This window comes from Saccoglossus kowalevskii, chromosome 19 (genome assembly GCF_978046115.1).
Source record: "Saccoglossus kowalevskii chromosome 19, keSacKowa6.1, whole genome shotgun sequence".
In the NCBI taxonomy this organism is placed as follows: Eukaryota; Metazoa; Hemichordata; class Enteropneusta; family Harrimaniidae; genus Saccoglossus; species Saccoglossus kowalevskii.
Genome location: NC_140659.1, coordinates 21,158,045 through 21,170,125, shown reverse-complemented (window position 1 = coordinate 21,170,125; position 12,081 = coordinate 21,158,045). Strand labels below are relative to the sequence as shown.

The following is a 12,081-nucleotide window of genomic DNA, read 5'->3' as shown; positions in this document are numbered from 1 at the left end:
TTCATAAAAACAAACCGCCGACAAAAATGGATACATGGCCTTATGACTGAATAGAACTCGTGTTTCTCAGCAGAGTTCGTGAACTTAAAACCAAGTGAAAGTGTTCAAAGCATGAGAAAGTGAAATTAAAAACCATTGAAAATAAATGGATTTACAGTCATTTTTTGGGGGGTAAAAATACAATGTTCAATGCAAATCGTTGAATTATATTCGATATATGCGATATATTAATATAAAAAGTATACTCAATATAAAGGAAAAAGGATTGTGTTCAACTATTTTGGTAGGGCTGCTAGACGCTGCCTATTCACGAGCGTGATACCACTACTGCTCCACACGGGAACTTTTGCCTGCTGTGTTTCCACCCTGGGCCGATTCGTCCCTCCTTATACAACCTGGTCGTCCGAACCTCCGTCGGGTCGACCATATTGATGCCGAGCTTAGCATGGACGCCTGATCTCCATAGAAAGACAACTAACAGGACTCCCAACCTCAACCCGTCCAACAACCCCGGCCTCCAAGTAACTGGATTACAGGCGCACGCCACAACGCCCAGCCATTTACGCATGACATTTTAACGCTATTTATTGAATAGATGACAGTGCCATCTACGATGGTACCTGGCATCCAACTGGTTTGCATGTCTGTTTTGAAGTTTACACAATAATCATTGCCCAATAACTATCTAAGACAATCACTACATCAAAGTCGCCTATTCATAAAAAAACCTCCGACAAAAATGGATACATGGCCTTATGACTGAATAGAACTCATGTTTCTCAGCAGAGTTCGTGAACTTAAAACCAAGTGAAAGTGTTCAAAGCATGAGAAAGTGAAATTAAAATCCATAGAAAATAAATGGATTTACAGTAATTTTTGGGGTGATAAAAATACAATGTTCAATAAAAATCGTTGAATTATATTCGATATATGCGATATATTAATATAAAAAGTATACTCAATATAAAGGAAAAAAGGATTGTGTTCAACTATTTTGGTAGGGCTGCTAGACGCTGCCTATTCACGAGCGCGATCCCACTACTGCTCCACACGGAAACTTTTGCCTGCTGTGTTTCCACCCTGGGCCGATTCGTCCCTCATTATACAACCTGGTCGTCCTAACCTCCGTCGGGTCGACCATATTGATGGTCGAGCTTAGCATGGACGCCTGATCTCCATAGAAAGACAACTAACAGGACTCCCAACCTCAACCCGTCCAACAACCCCGGCCTCCAAGTAACTGGATTACAGGCGCACGCCACAACGCCCAGCCACTTACGCTTGACATTTTAACGCTATTTATTGAATAGAAGACAGTGCCATCTACGATGGTACCTGGCATCCAACTGGTTTGCATGTCTGTTTTGAAGTTTACACAATAATCATTGCCCAATAACTATCTAAGACAATCACTACATCAAAGTCGCCTATTCATAAAAAAACCTCCGACAAAAATGGATACATGGCCTTATGACTGAATAGAACTCATGTTTCTCAGCAGAGTTCGTGAACTTAAAACCAAGTGAAAGTGTTCAAAGCATGAGAAAGTGAAATTAAAATCCATAGAAAATAAATGGATTTACAGTAATTTTTGGGGTGATAAAAATACAATGTTCAATAAAAATCGTTGAATTATATTCGATATATGCGATATATTAATATAAAAAGTATACTCAATATAAAGGAAAAAAGGATTGTGTTCAACTATTTTGGTAGGGCTGCTAGACGCTGCCTATTCACGAGCGCGATCCCACTACTGCTCCACACGGAAACTTTTGCCTGCTGTGTTTCCACCCTGGGCCGATTCGTCCCTCATTATACAACCTGGTCGTCCTAACCTCCGTCGGGTCGACCATATTGATGCCGAGCTTAGCATGGACGCCTGATCTCCATAGAAAGACAACTAACAGGACTCCCAACCTCAACCCGTCCAACAACCCCGGCCTCCAAGTAACGGGATTACAGGCGCACGCCACAACGCCCAGCCACTTACGCTTGACATTTTAACGCTATTTATTGAATAGAAGACAGTGCCATCTACGATGGTACCTGGCATCCAACTGGTTTGCATGTCTGTTTTGAAGTTTACACAATAATCATTGCCCAATAACTATCTAAGACAATCACTACATCAAAGTCGCCTATTCATAAAAACAAACCTCCGACAAAAATGGATACATGGCCTTATGACTGAATAGAACTCGTGTTTCTCAGCAGAGTTCGTGAACTTAAAACCAAGTGAAAGTGTTCAAAGCATGAGAAAGTGAAATTAAAAACCATTGAAAATAAATGGATTTACAGTCATTTTTTGGGGGGTAAAAATACAATGTTCAATGAAAATCGTTGAATTATATTCGATATATGCGATATATTAATATAAAAAGTATACTCAATATAAAGGAAAAAAGGATTGTGTTCAACTATTTTGGTAGGGCTGCTAGACGCTGCCTATTCACGAGCGATCCCACTACTGCTCCACACGGAAACTTTTGCCTGCTGTGTTTCCACCCTGGGCCGATTCGTCCCTCATTATACAACCTGGTCGTCCTAACCTCCATCGGGTCGACCATATTGATGCCGAGCTTAGCATGGACGCCTGATCTCCATAGAAAGACAACTAACAGGACTCCCAACCTCAACCCGTCCAACAACCCCGGCCTCCAAGTAACTGGATTACAGGCGCACGCCACAACGCCCAGCCATTTACGCATGACATTTTAACGCTATTTATTGAATAGATGACAGTGCCATCTACGATGGTACCTGGCATCCAACTGGTTTGCATGTCTAATTTGAAGTTTACACAATAATCATTGCCCAATAACTATCTAAGACAATCACTACATCAAAGTCGCCTATTCATAAAAAAACCTCCGACAAAAATGGATACATGGCCTTATGACTGAATAGAACTCATGTTTCTCAGCAGAGTTCGTGAACTTAAAACCAAGTGAAAGTGTTCAAAGCATGAGAAAGTGAAATTAAAATCCATAGAAAATAAATGGATTTACAGTAATTTTTGGGGTGATAAAAATACAATGTTCAATAAAAATCGTTCAATTATATTCGATATATGCGATATATTAATATAAAAAGTATACTCAATATAAAGGAAAAAAGGATTGTGTTCAACTATTTTGGTAGGGCTGCTAGACGCTGCCTATTCACGAGCGCGATCCCACTACTGCTCCACACGGAAACTTTTGCCTGCTGTGTTTCCACCCTGGGCCGATTCGTCCCTCATTATACAACCTGGTCGTCCTAACCTCCGTCGGGTCGACCATATTGATGCCGAGCTTAGCATGGACGCCTGATCTCCATAGAAAGACAACTAACAGGACTCCCAACCTCAACCCGTCCAACAACCCCGGCCTCCAAGTAACTGGATTACAGGCGCACGCCACAACGCCCAGCCACTTACGCTTGACATTTTAACGCTATTTATTGAATAGAAGACAGTGCCATCTACGATGGTACCTGGCATCCAACTGGTTTGCATGTCTGTTTTGAAGTTTACACAATAATCATTGCCCAATAACTATCTAAGACAATCACTACATCAAAGTCGCCTATTCATAAAAACAAACCTCCGACAAAAATGGATACATGGCCTTATGACTGAATAGAACTCGTGTTTCTCAGCAGAGTTCGTGAACTTAAAACCAAGTGAAAGTGTTCAAAGCATGAGAAAGTGAAATTAAAAACCATTGAAAATAAATGGATTTACAGTCATTTTTTGGGGGGTAAAAATACAATGTTCAATGAAAATCGTTGAATTATATTCGATATATGCGATATATTAATATAAAAAGTATACTCAATATAAAGGAAAAAAGGATTGTGTTCAACTATTTTGGTAGGGCTGCTAGACGCTGCCTATTCACGAGCGATCCCACTACTGCTCCACACGGAAACTTTTGCCTGCTGTGTTTCCACCCTGGGCCGATTCGTCCCTCATTATACAACCTGGTCGTCCTAACCTCCATCGGGTCGACCATATTGATGCCGAGCTTAGCATGGACGCCTGATCTCCATAGAAAGACAACTAACAGGACTCCCAACCTCAACCCGTCCAACAACCCCGGCCTCCAAGTAACTGGATTACAGGCGCACGCCACAACGCCCAGCCATTTACGCATGACATTTTAACGCTATTTATTGAATAGATGACAGTGCCAGCTACGATGGTACCTGGCATCCAACTGGTTTGCATGTCTGTTTTGAAGTTTACACAATAATCATTGCCCAATAACTATCTAAGACAATCACTACATCAAAGTCGCCTATTCATAAAAAAACCTCCGACAAAAATGGATACATGGCCTTATGACTGAATAGAACTCATGTTTCTCAGCAGAGTTCGTGAACTTAAAACCAAGTGAAAGTGTTCAAAGCATGAGAAAGTGAAATTAAAATCCATAGAAAATAAATGGATTTACAGTAATTTTTGGGGTGATAAAAATACAATGTTCAATAAAAATCGTTGAATTATATTCGATATATGCGATATATTAATATAAAAAGTATACTCAATATAAAGGAAAAAAGGATTGTGTTCAACTATTTTGGTAGGGCTGCTAGACGCTGCCTATTCACGAGCGCGATCCCACTACTGCTCCACACGGAAACTTTTGCCTGCTGTGTTTCCACCCTGGGCCGATTCGTCCCTCATTATACAACCTGGTCGTCCTAACCTCCGTCGGGTCGACCATATTGATGCCGAGCTTAGCATGGACGCCTGATCTCCATAGAAAGACAACTAACAGGACTCCCAACCTCAACCCGTCCAACAACCCCGGCCTCCAAGTAACTGGATTACAGGCGCACGCCACAACGCCCAGCCACTTACGCTTGACATTTTAACGCTATTTATTGAATAGAAGACAGTGCCATCTACGATGGTACCTGGCATCCAACTGGTTTGCATGTCTGTTTTGAAGTTTACACAATAATCATTGCCCAATAACTATCTAAGACAATCACTACATCAAAGTCGCCTATTCATAAAAACAAACCTCCGACAAAAATGGATACATGGCCTTATGACTGAATAGAACTCGTGTTTCTCAGCAGAGTTCGTGAACTTAAAACCAAGTGAAAGTGTTCAAAGCATGAGAAAGTGAAATTAAAATCCATAGAAAATAAATGGATTTACAGTAATTTTTGGGGTGATAAAAATACAATGTTCAATAAAAATCGTTGAATTATATTCGATATATGCGATATATTAATATAAAAAGTATACTCAATATAAAGGAAAAAGGATTGTGTTCAACTATTTTGGTAGGGCTGCTAGACGCTGCCTATTCACGAGCGTGATACCACTACTGCTCCACACGGGAACTTTTGCCTGCTGTGTTTCCACCCTGGGCCGATTCGTCCCTCCTTATACAACCTGGTCGTCCGAACCTCCGTCGGGTCGACCATATTGATGCCGAGCTTAGCATGGACGCCTGATCTCCATAGAAAGACAACTAACAGGACTCCCAACCTCAACCCGTCCAACAACCCCGGCCTCCAAGTAACTGGATTACAGGCGCACGCCACAACGCCCAGCCATTTACGCATGACATTTTAACGCTATTTATTGAATAGATGACAGTGCCATCTACGATGGTACCTGGCATCCAACTGGTTTGCATGTCTGTTTTGAAGTTTACACAATAATCATTGCCCAATAACTATCTAAGACAATCACTACATCAAAGTCGCCTATTCATAAAAAAACCTCCGACAAAAATGGATACATGGCCTTATGACTGAATAGAACTCATGTTTCTCAGCAGAGTTCGTGAACTTAAAACCAAGTGAAAGTGTTCAAAGCATGAGAAAGTGAAATTAAAATCCATAGAAAATAAATGGATTTACAGTAATTTTTGGGGTGATAAAAATACAATGTTCAATAAAAATCGTTGAATTATATTCGATATATGCGATATATTAATATAAAAAGTATACTCAATATAAAGGAAAAAAGGATTGTGTTCAACTATTTTGGTAGGGCTGCTAGACGCTGCCTATTCACGAGCGCGATCCCACTACTGCTCCACACGGAAACTTTTGCCTGCTGTGTTTCCACCCTGGGCCGATTCGTCCCTCATTATACAACCTGGTCGTCCTAACCTCCGTCGGGTCGACCATATTGATGCCGAGCTTAGCATGGACGCCTGATCTCCATAGAAAGACAACTAACAGGACTCCCAACCTCAACCCGTCCAACAACCCCGGCCTCCAAGTAACGGGATTACAGGCGCACGCCACAACGCCCAGCCACTTACGCTTGACATTTTAACGCTATTTATTGAATAGAAGACAGTGCCATCTACGATGGTACCTGGCATCCAACTGGTTTGCATGTCTGTTTTGAAGTTTACACAATAATCATTGCCCAATAACTATCTAAGACAATCACTACATCAAAGTCGCCTATTCATAAAAACAAACCTCCGACAAAAATGGATACATGGCCTTATGACTGAATAGAACTCGTGTTTCTCAGCAGAGTTCGTGAACTTAAAACCAAGTGAAACTGTTCAAAGCATGAGAAAGTGAAATTAAAAACCATTGAAAATAAATGGATTTACAGTCATTTTTTGGGGGGTAAAAATACAATGTTCAATGAAAATCGTTGAATTATATTCGATATATGCGATATATTAATATAAAAAGTATACTCAATATAAAGGAAAAAGGATTGTGTTCAACTATTTTGGTAGGGCTGCTAGACGCTGCCTATTCACGAGCGTGATCCCACTACTGCTCCACACGGGAACTTTTGCCTGCTGTGTTTCCATCCTGGGCCGATTCGTCCCTCATTATACAACCTGGTCGTCCTAACCTCCGTCGGGTCGACCATATTGATGCCGAGCTTAGCATGGACGCCTGATCTCCTTAGAAAGACCACTAACAGGACTCCCAACCTCAACCCGTCCAACAACCCCGGCCTCCAAGTAACTGGATTACAGGCGCACGCCACAACGCCCAGCCATTTACGCATGACATTTTAACGCCATTTATTGAATAGATGACAGTGCCATCTACGATGGTACCTGGCATCCAACTGGTTTGCATGTCTGTTTTGAAGTTTACACAATGATCATTGCCCAATAACTATCGAAGACAATCACTACATCAAAGTCGCCTATTCATAAATTAAAACAAACCTCCGACAAAAATGGATACATGGCCTTATGACTGAATAGAACTCATGTTTCTCAGCAGAGTTCGTGAACTTAAAACCAAGTGAAAGTGTTCAAAGCATGAGAAAGTGAAATTAAAAACCATTGAAAATAAATGGATTTACAGTCATTTTTTGGGGGGTAAAAATACAATGTTCAATGAAAATCGTTGAATTATATTCGATATATGCGATATATTAATATAAAAAGTATACTCAATATAAAGGAAAAAGGATTGTGTTCAACTATTTTGGTAGGGCTGCTAGACACTGCCATTCACGAGCGTGATCCCACAACTGCTCCACACGGGAAGTTTTGCCTGCTGTGTTTCCACCCTGGGCCGATTCGTCCCTCATTATACAACCTGGTCGTCCTAACCTCCGTCGGGTCGACCATATTGATGCCGAGCTTAGCATGGACGCCTGATCTCCATAGAAAGACAACTAACAGGACTCCCAACCTCAATCCGACCAACAACCCCGGCCTCAAAGTAACTGGATTACAGGCGCACGCCACAACGCCCAGCCATTTACGCATGACATTTTAACGCTATTTATTGAATAGAAGACAGTGCCATCTACGATGAAATTAAAAACCATTGAAAATAAATGGATTTACAGTCATTTTTTGGGGGGTAAAAATACAATGTTCAATGAAAATCGTTGAATTATATTCGATAAATGCGATATATTAATATAAAAAGTATACTCAATATAAAAGGAAAAAGGATTGTGTTCAACTATTTTGGTAGGGCTGCTAGACACTGCCATTCACGAGCGTGATCCCACAACTGCTCCACACGGGAAGGTTTGCCTGCTGTGTTTCCACCCTGGGCCGATTCGTCCCTCATTATACAACCTGGTCGTCCTAACCTCCGTCGGGTCGACCATATTGATGCCGAGCTTAGCATGGACGCCTGATCTCCATAGAAAGACAACTAACATGACTCCCAACCTCAATCCGACCAACAACCCCGGCCTCCAAGTAACTGGATTACAGGCGCACGCCACAACGCCCAGCCATTTACGCATGACATTTTAACGCTATTTATTGAATAGAAGACAGTGCCATCTACGATGAAATTGAAAACCATTGAAAATAAATGGATTTACAGTCATTTTTTGGGGGGTAAAAATACAATGTTCAATGAAAATCGTTTAATTATATTCGATATATGCGATATATTAATATAAAAAGTATACTCAATATAAAGGAAAAAGGATTGTGTTCAACTATTTTGGTAGGGCTGCTAGACGCTGCCTATTCACGAACGTGATCCCACTACTGCTCCACACGGGAACTTTTGCCTGCTGTGTTTCCACCCTGGGCCGATTCGTCCCTCATTATACAACCTGGTCGTCCTAACCTCCGTCGGGTCGACCATATTGATGCCGAGCTTAGCATGGACGCCTGATCTCCATAGAAAGACGACTAACAGGAATCCCAACCTCAACCCGTCCAACAACCCCGGCCTCCAAGTAACTGGATTACAGGCGCACGCCACAACGCCCAGCCATTTACGCATGACATTTTAACGCTATTTATTGAATAGAAGTCAGTGCCATCTAAGATGGTACCTGGCATCCACCTGGTTTGCATGTCTGTTTTGAAGTTTACACAATAATCATTGCCCAATAACTATCTAAGACAATCACTACATCAAAGTCGCCTATTCATAAAAAAACCTCCGACAAAAATGGATACATGGCCTTATGACTGAATAGAACTCATGTTTCTCAGCAGAGTTCGTGAACTTAAAACCAAGTGAAAGTGTTCAAAGCATGAGAAAGTGAAATTAAAATCCATAGAAAATAAATGGATTTACAGTAATTTTTGGGGTGATAAAAATACAATGTTCAATAAAAATCGTTGAATTATATTCGATATATGCGATATATTAATATAAAAAGTATACTCAATATAAAGGAAAAAAGGATTGTGTTCAACTATTTTGGTAGGGCTGCTAGACGCTGCCTATTCACGAGCGCGATCCCACTACTGCTCCACATGGAAACTTTTGCTTGCTGTGTTTCCACCCTGGGCCGATTCGTCCCTCATTATACAACCTGGTCGTCATAACCTCCGTCTGGTCGACCATATTGATGCCGAGCTTAGCATGGACGCCTGATCTCCATAGAAAGACGACTAACAGGAATCCCAACCTCAACCCGTCCAACAACCCCGGCCTCCAAGTAACTGGATTACAGGCGCACGCCACAACGCCCAGCCATTTACGCATGACATTTTAACGCTATTTATTGAATAGAAGTCAGTGCCATCTAAGATGGTACCTGGCATCCACCTGGTTTGCATGTCTGTTTTGAAGTTTACACAATAATCATTGCCCAATAACTATCTAAGACAATCACTACATCAAAGTCGCCTATTCATAAAAACAAACCTCCGACAAAAATGGATACATGGCCTTATGACTGAATAGAACTCATGTTTCTCAGCAGAGTTCGTGAACTTAAAACCAAGTGAAAGTGTTCAAAGCATGAGAAAGTGAAATTAAAAACCATTGAAAATAAATGGATTTACAGTCATTTTTTGGGGGGTAAAAATACAATGTTCAATGAAAATCGTTGAATTATATTCGATATATGCGATATATTAATATAAAAAGTATACTCAAAATAAAGGAAAAAGGATTGTGTTCAACTATTTTGGTAGGGCTGCTAGACACTGCCATTCACGAGCGTGATCCCACTACTGCTCCACACGGGAAGTTTTGCCTGCTGTGTTTCCATCCTGGGCCGATTCGTCCCTCATTATACAACCTGGTCGTCCTAACCTCCGTCGGGTCGACCATATTGATGCCGAGCTTAGCATGGACGCCTGATCTCCATAGAAAGACAACTAACAGGACTCCCAACCTCAATCCGTCCAATAACCCCGGCCTCCAAGTAACTGGATTACAGGCGCACGCCACAACGCCCAGCCATTTACGCATGACATTTTAACGCTATTTATTGAATAGAAGACAGTGCCATCTACGATGAAATTAAAAACCATTGAAAATAAATGGATTGACAGTCATTTTTGGGGGGGGGGTAAAAATACAATGTTCAATGAAAATCGTTGAATTATATTCGATATATGCGATATATTAATATAAAAAGTATACTCAATATAAAGGAAAAAGGATTGTGTTCAACTATTTTGGTAGGGCTGCTAGACGATGCCTATTCACGAACGTGATCCCATTACTGCTCCACACGGGAACTCCGTCGGGTCGACCATATTGATGCCGAGCTTAGCATGGACGCCTGATCTCCATAGAAAGACAACTAACAGGACTCCCAACCTCAATCCGTCCAACAACCCCGGCCTCCAAGTAACTGGATTACAGGCGCACGCCACAACGCCCAGCCATTTACGCATGACATTTTAACGCTATTTATTGAATAGAAGTCAGTGCCATCTAAGATGGTACCAGGCATCCACCTGGTTTGCATGTCTGTTTTGAAGTTTACACAATAATCATTGCCCAATAACTATCTAAGACAATCGCTACATCAAAGTCGCCTATTCATAAAAACAAACCTCCGACAAAAATGGATACATGGCCTTATGACTGAATAGAAGTCATGTTTCTCAGCAGAGTTCGTGAACTTAAAACCAAGTGAAAATGTTCAAAGCATGAGAAAGTGAAATTAAAAACCATTGAAAATAAATGGATTTACAGTCATTTTTTGGGGGGTAAAAATACAATGTTCAATGAAAATCGTTTAATTATATTCGATATATGCGATATATTAATATAAAAAGTATACTCAATATAAAGGAAAAAGGATTGTGTTCAACTATTTTGTTCGGGCTGCTAGACGCTGCCTATTCACGAGCGTGATCCCACTACTGCTCCACACGGGAACTTTTACCTGCTGTGTTTCCACCCTGGGCCGATTCGTCCCTCATTATACAACCTGGTCGTCCTAACCTTCGTCGGGTCGACCATATTGATGCCGAGCTTAGCATGGACGCCTGATCTCCATAGAAAGACAACTAACAGGACTCCCAACCTCAACCCGTCCAACAACCCCGGCCTCCAAGTAACTGGATTACAGGCGCACGCCACAACGCCCAGCCATTTACGCATGACATTTTAACGCTATTTATTGAATAGATGACAGTGCCATCTACGATGGTACCTGGCATCCAACTGGTTTGCATGTCTGTTTTGAAGTTTACACAATAATCATTGCCCAATAACTATCTAAGACAATCACTACATCAAAGTCGCCTATTCATAAAAAAACCTCCGACAAAAATGGATACTAGTACATGGCCTTATGACTGAATAGAACTCATGTTTCTCAGCAGAGTTCGTGAACTTAAAACCAAGTGAAAGTGTTCAAAGCATGAGAAAGTGAAATTAAAATCCATAGAAAATAAATGGATTTACAGTAATTTTTGGGGTGATAAAAATACAATGTTCAATAAAAATCGTTGAATTATATTCGATATATGCGATATATTAATATAAAAAGTATACTCAATATAAAGGAAAAAAGGATTGTGTTCAACTATTTTGGTAGGGCTGCTAGACGCTGCCTATTCACGAGCGCGATCCCACTACTGCTCCACATGGAAACTTTTGCTTGCTGTGTTTCCACCCTGGGCCGATTCGTCCCTCATTATACAACCTGGTCGTCATAACCTCCGTCTGGTCGACCATATTGATGCCGAGCTTAGCATGGACGCCTGATCTCCATAGAAAGACGAATAACAGGAATCCCAACCTCAACCCGTCCAACAACCCCGGCCTCCAAGTAACTGGATTACAGGCGCACGCCACAACGCCCAGCCATTTACGCATGACATTTTAACGCTATTTATTGAATAGAAATCAGTGCCATCTAAGATGGTACCTGGCATCCACCTGGTTTGCATGTCTGTTTTG

The 12,081-nt window shown here is 41.3% G+C and overlaps 17 non-coding genes and 1 pseudogene across 17 annotated transcripts; all 18 read right to left on the bottom strand.

The window, feature by feature from the left end:
• Positions 1–259: 259 nt before the first annotated feature.
• LOC146730688 (signal recognition particle RNA) lies at positions 260–557 on the bottom strand. Its single transcript, XR_014927590.1, has one exon.
• A 416-nt stretch (positions 558–973) lies between these two features.
• Positions 974–1,272, bottom strand: LOC146730687 (signal recognition particle RNA). Its single transcript, XR_014927579.1, has one exon.
• A 416-nt stretch (positions 1,273–1,688) lies between these two features.
• On the bottom strand, positions 1,689–1,986 carry LOC146730686 (signal recognition particle RNA). The gene has a single exon (XR_014927501.1).
• A 418-nt stretch (positions 1,987–2,404) lies between these two features.
• Positions 2,405–2,700, bottom strand: LOC146730685 (signal recognition particle RNA). Its single transcript, XR_014927630.1, has one exon.
• A 416-nt stretch (positions 2,701–3,116) lies between these two features.
• On the bottom strand, positions 3,117–3,414 carry LOC146730684 (signal recognition particle RNA). The gene has a single exon (XR_014927683.1).
• Positions 3,415–3,832: 418 nt separating this feature from the next.
• On the bottom strand, positions 3,833–4,128 carry LOC146730683 (signal recognition particle RNA). The gene has a single exon (XR_014927629.1).
• A 416-nt stretch (positions 4,129–4,544) lies between these two features.
• On the bottom strand, positions 4,545–4,842 carry LOC146730682 (signal recognition particle RNA). The gene has a single exon (XR_014927672.1).
• A 417-nt stretch (positions 4,843–5,259) lies between these two features.
• On the bottom strand, positions 5,260–5,557 carry LOC146730681 (signal recognition particle RNA). Its single transcript, XR_014927589.1, has one exon.
• Positions 5,558–5,973: 416 nt separating this feature from the next.
• LOC146730680 (signal recognition particle RNA) lies at positions 5,974–6,271 on the bottom strand. Its single transcript, XR_014927761.1, has one exon.
• A 417-nt stretch (positions 6,272–6,688) lies between these two features.
• LOC146730679 (signal recognition particle RNA) lies at positions 6,689–6,986 on the bottom strand. Its single transcript, XR_014927599.1, has one exon.
• Positions 6,987–7,407: 421 nt separating this feature from the next.
• Positions 7,408–7,704, bottom strand: LOC146730678 (signal recognition particle RNA). Its single transcript, XR_014927697.1, has one exon.
• A 197-nt stretch (positions 7,705–7,901) lies between these two features.
• LOC146730677 (signal recognition particle RNA) lies at positions 7,902–8,198 on the bottom strand. The gene has a single exon (XR_014927717.1).
• Positions 8,199–8,394: 196 nt separating this feature from the next.
• Positions 8,395–8,692, bottom strand: LOC146730676 (signal recognition particle RNA). The gene has a single exon (XR_014927739.1).
• A 416-nt stretch (positions 8,693–9,108) lies between these two features.
• On the bottom strand, positions 9,109–9,406 carry LOC146730675 (signal recognition particle RNA). The gene has a single exon (XR_014927608.1).
• A 417-nt stretch (positions 9,407–9,823) lies between these two features.
• On the bottom strand, positions 9,824–10,120 carry LOC146730674 (signal recognition particle RNA). Its single transcript, XR_014927707.1, has one exon.
• Positions 10,121–10,319: 199 nt separating this feature from the next.
• On the bottom strand, positions 10,320–10,551 carry LOC146730673 (signal recognition particle RNA; annotated as a pseudogene).
• Positions 10,552–10,968: 417 nt separating this feature from the next.
• LOC146730672 (signal recognition particle RNA) lies at positions 10,969–11,266 on the bottom strand. Its single transcript, XR_014927537.1, has one exon.
• Positions 11,267–11,688: 422 nt separating this feature from the next.
• On the bottom strand, positions 11,689–11,986 carry LOC146730671 (signal recognition particle RNA). Its single transcript, XR_014927655.1, has one exon.
• Positions 11,987–12,081: the final 95 nt, after the last annotated feature.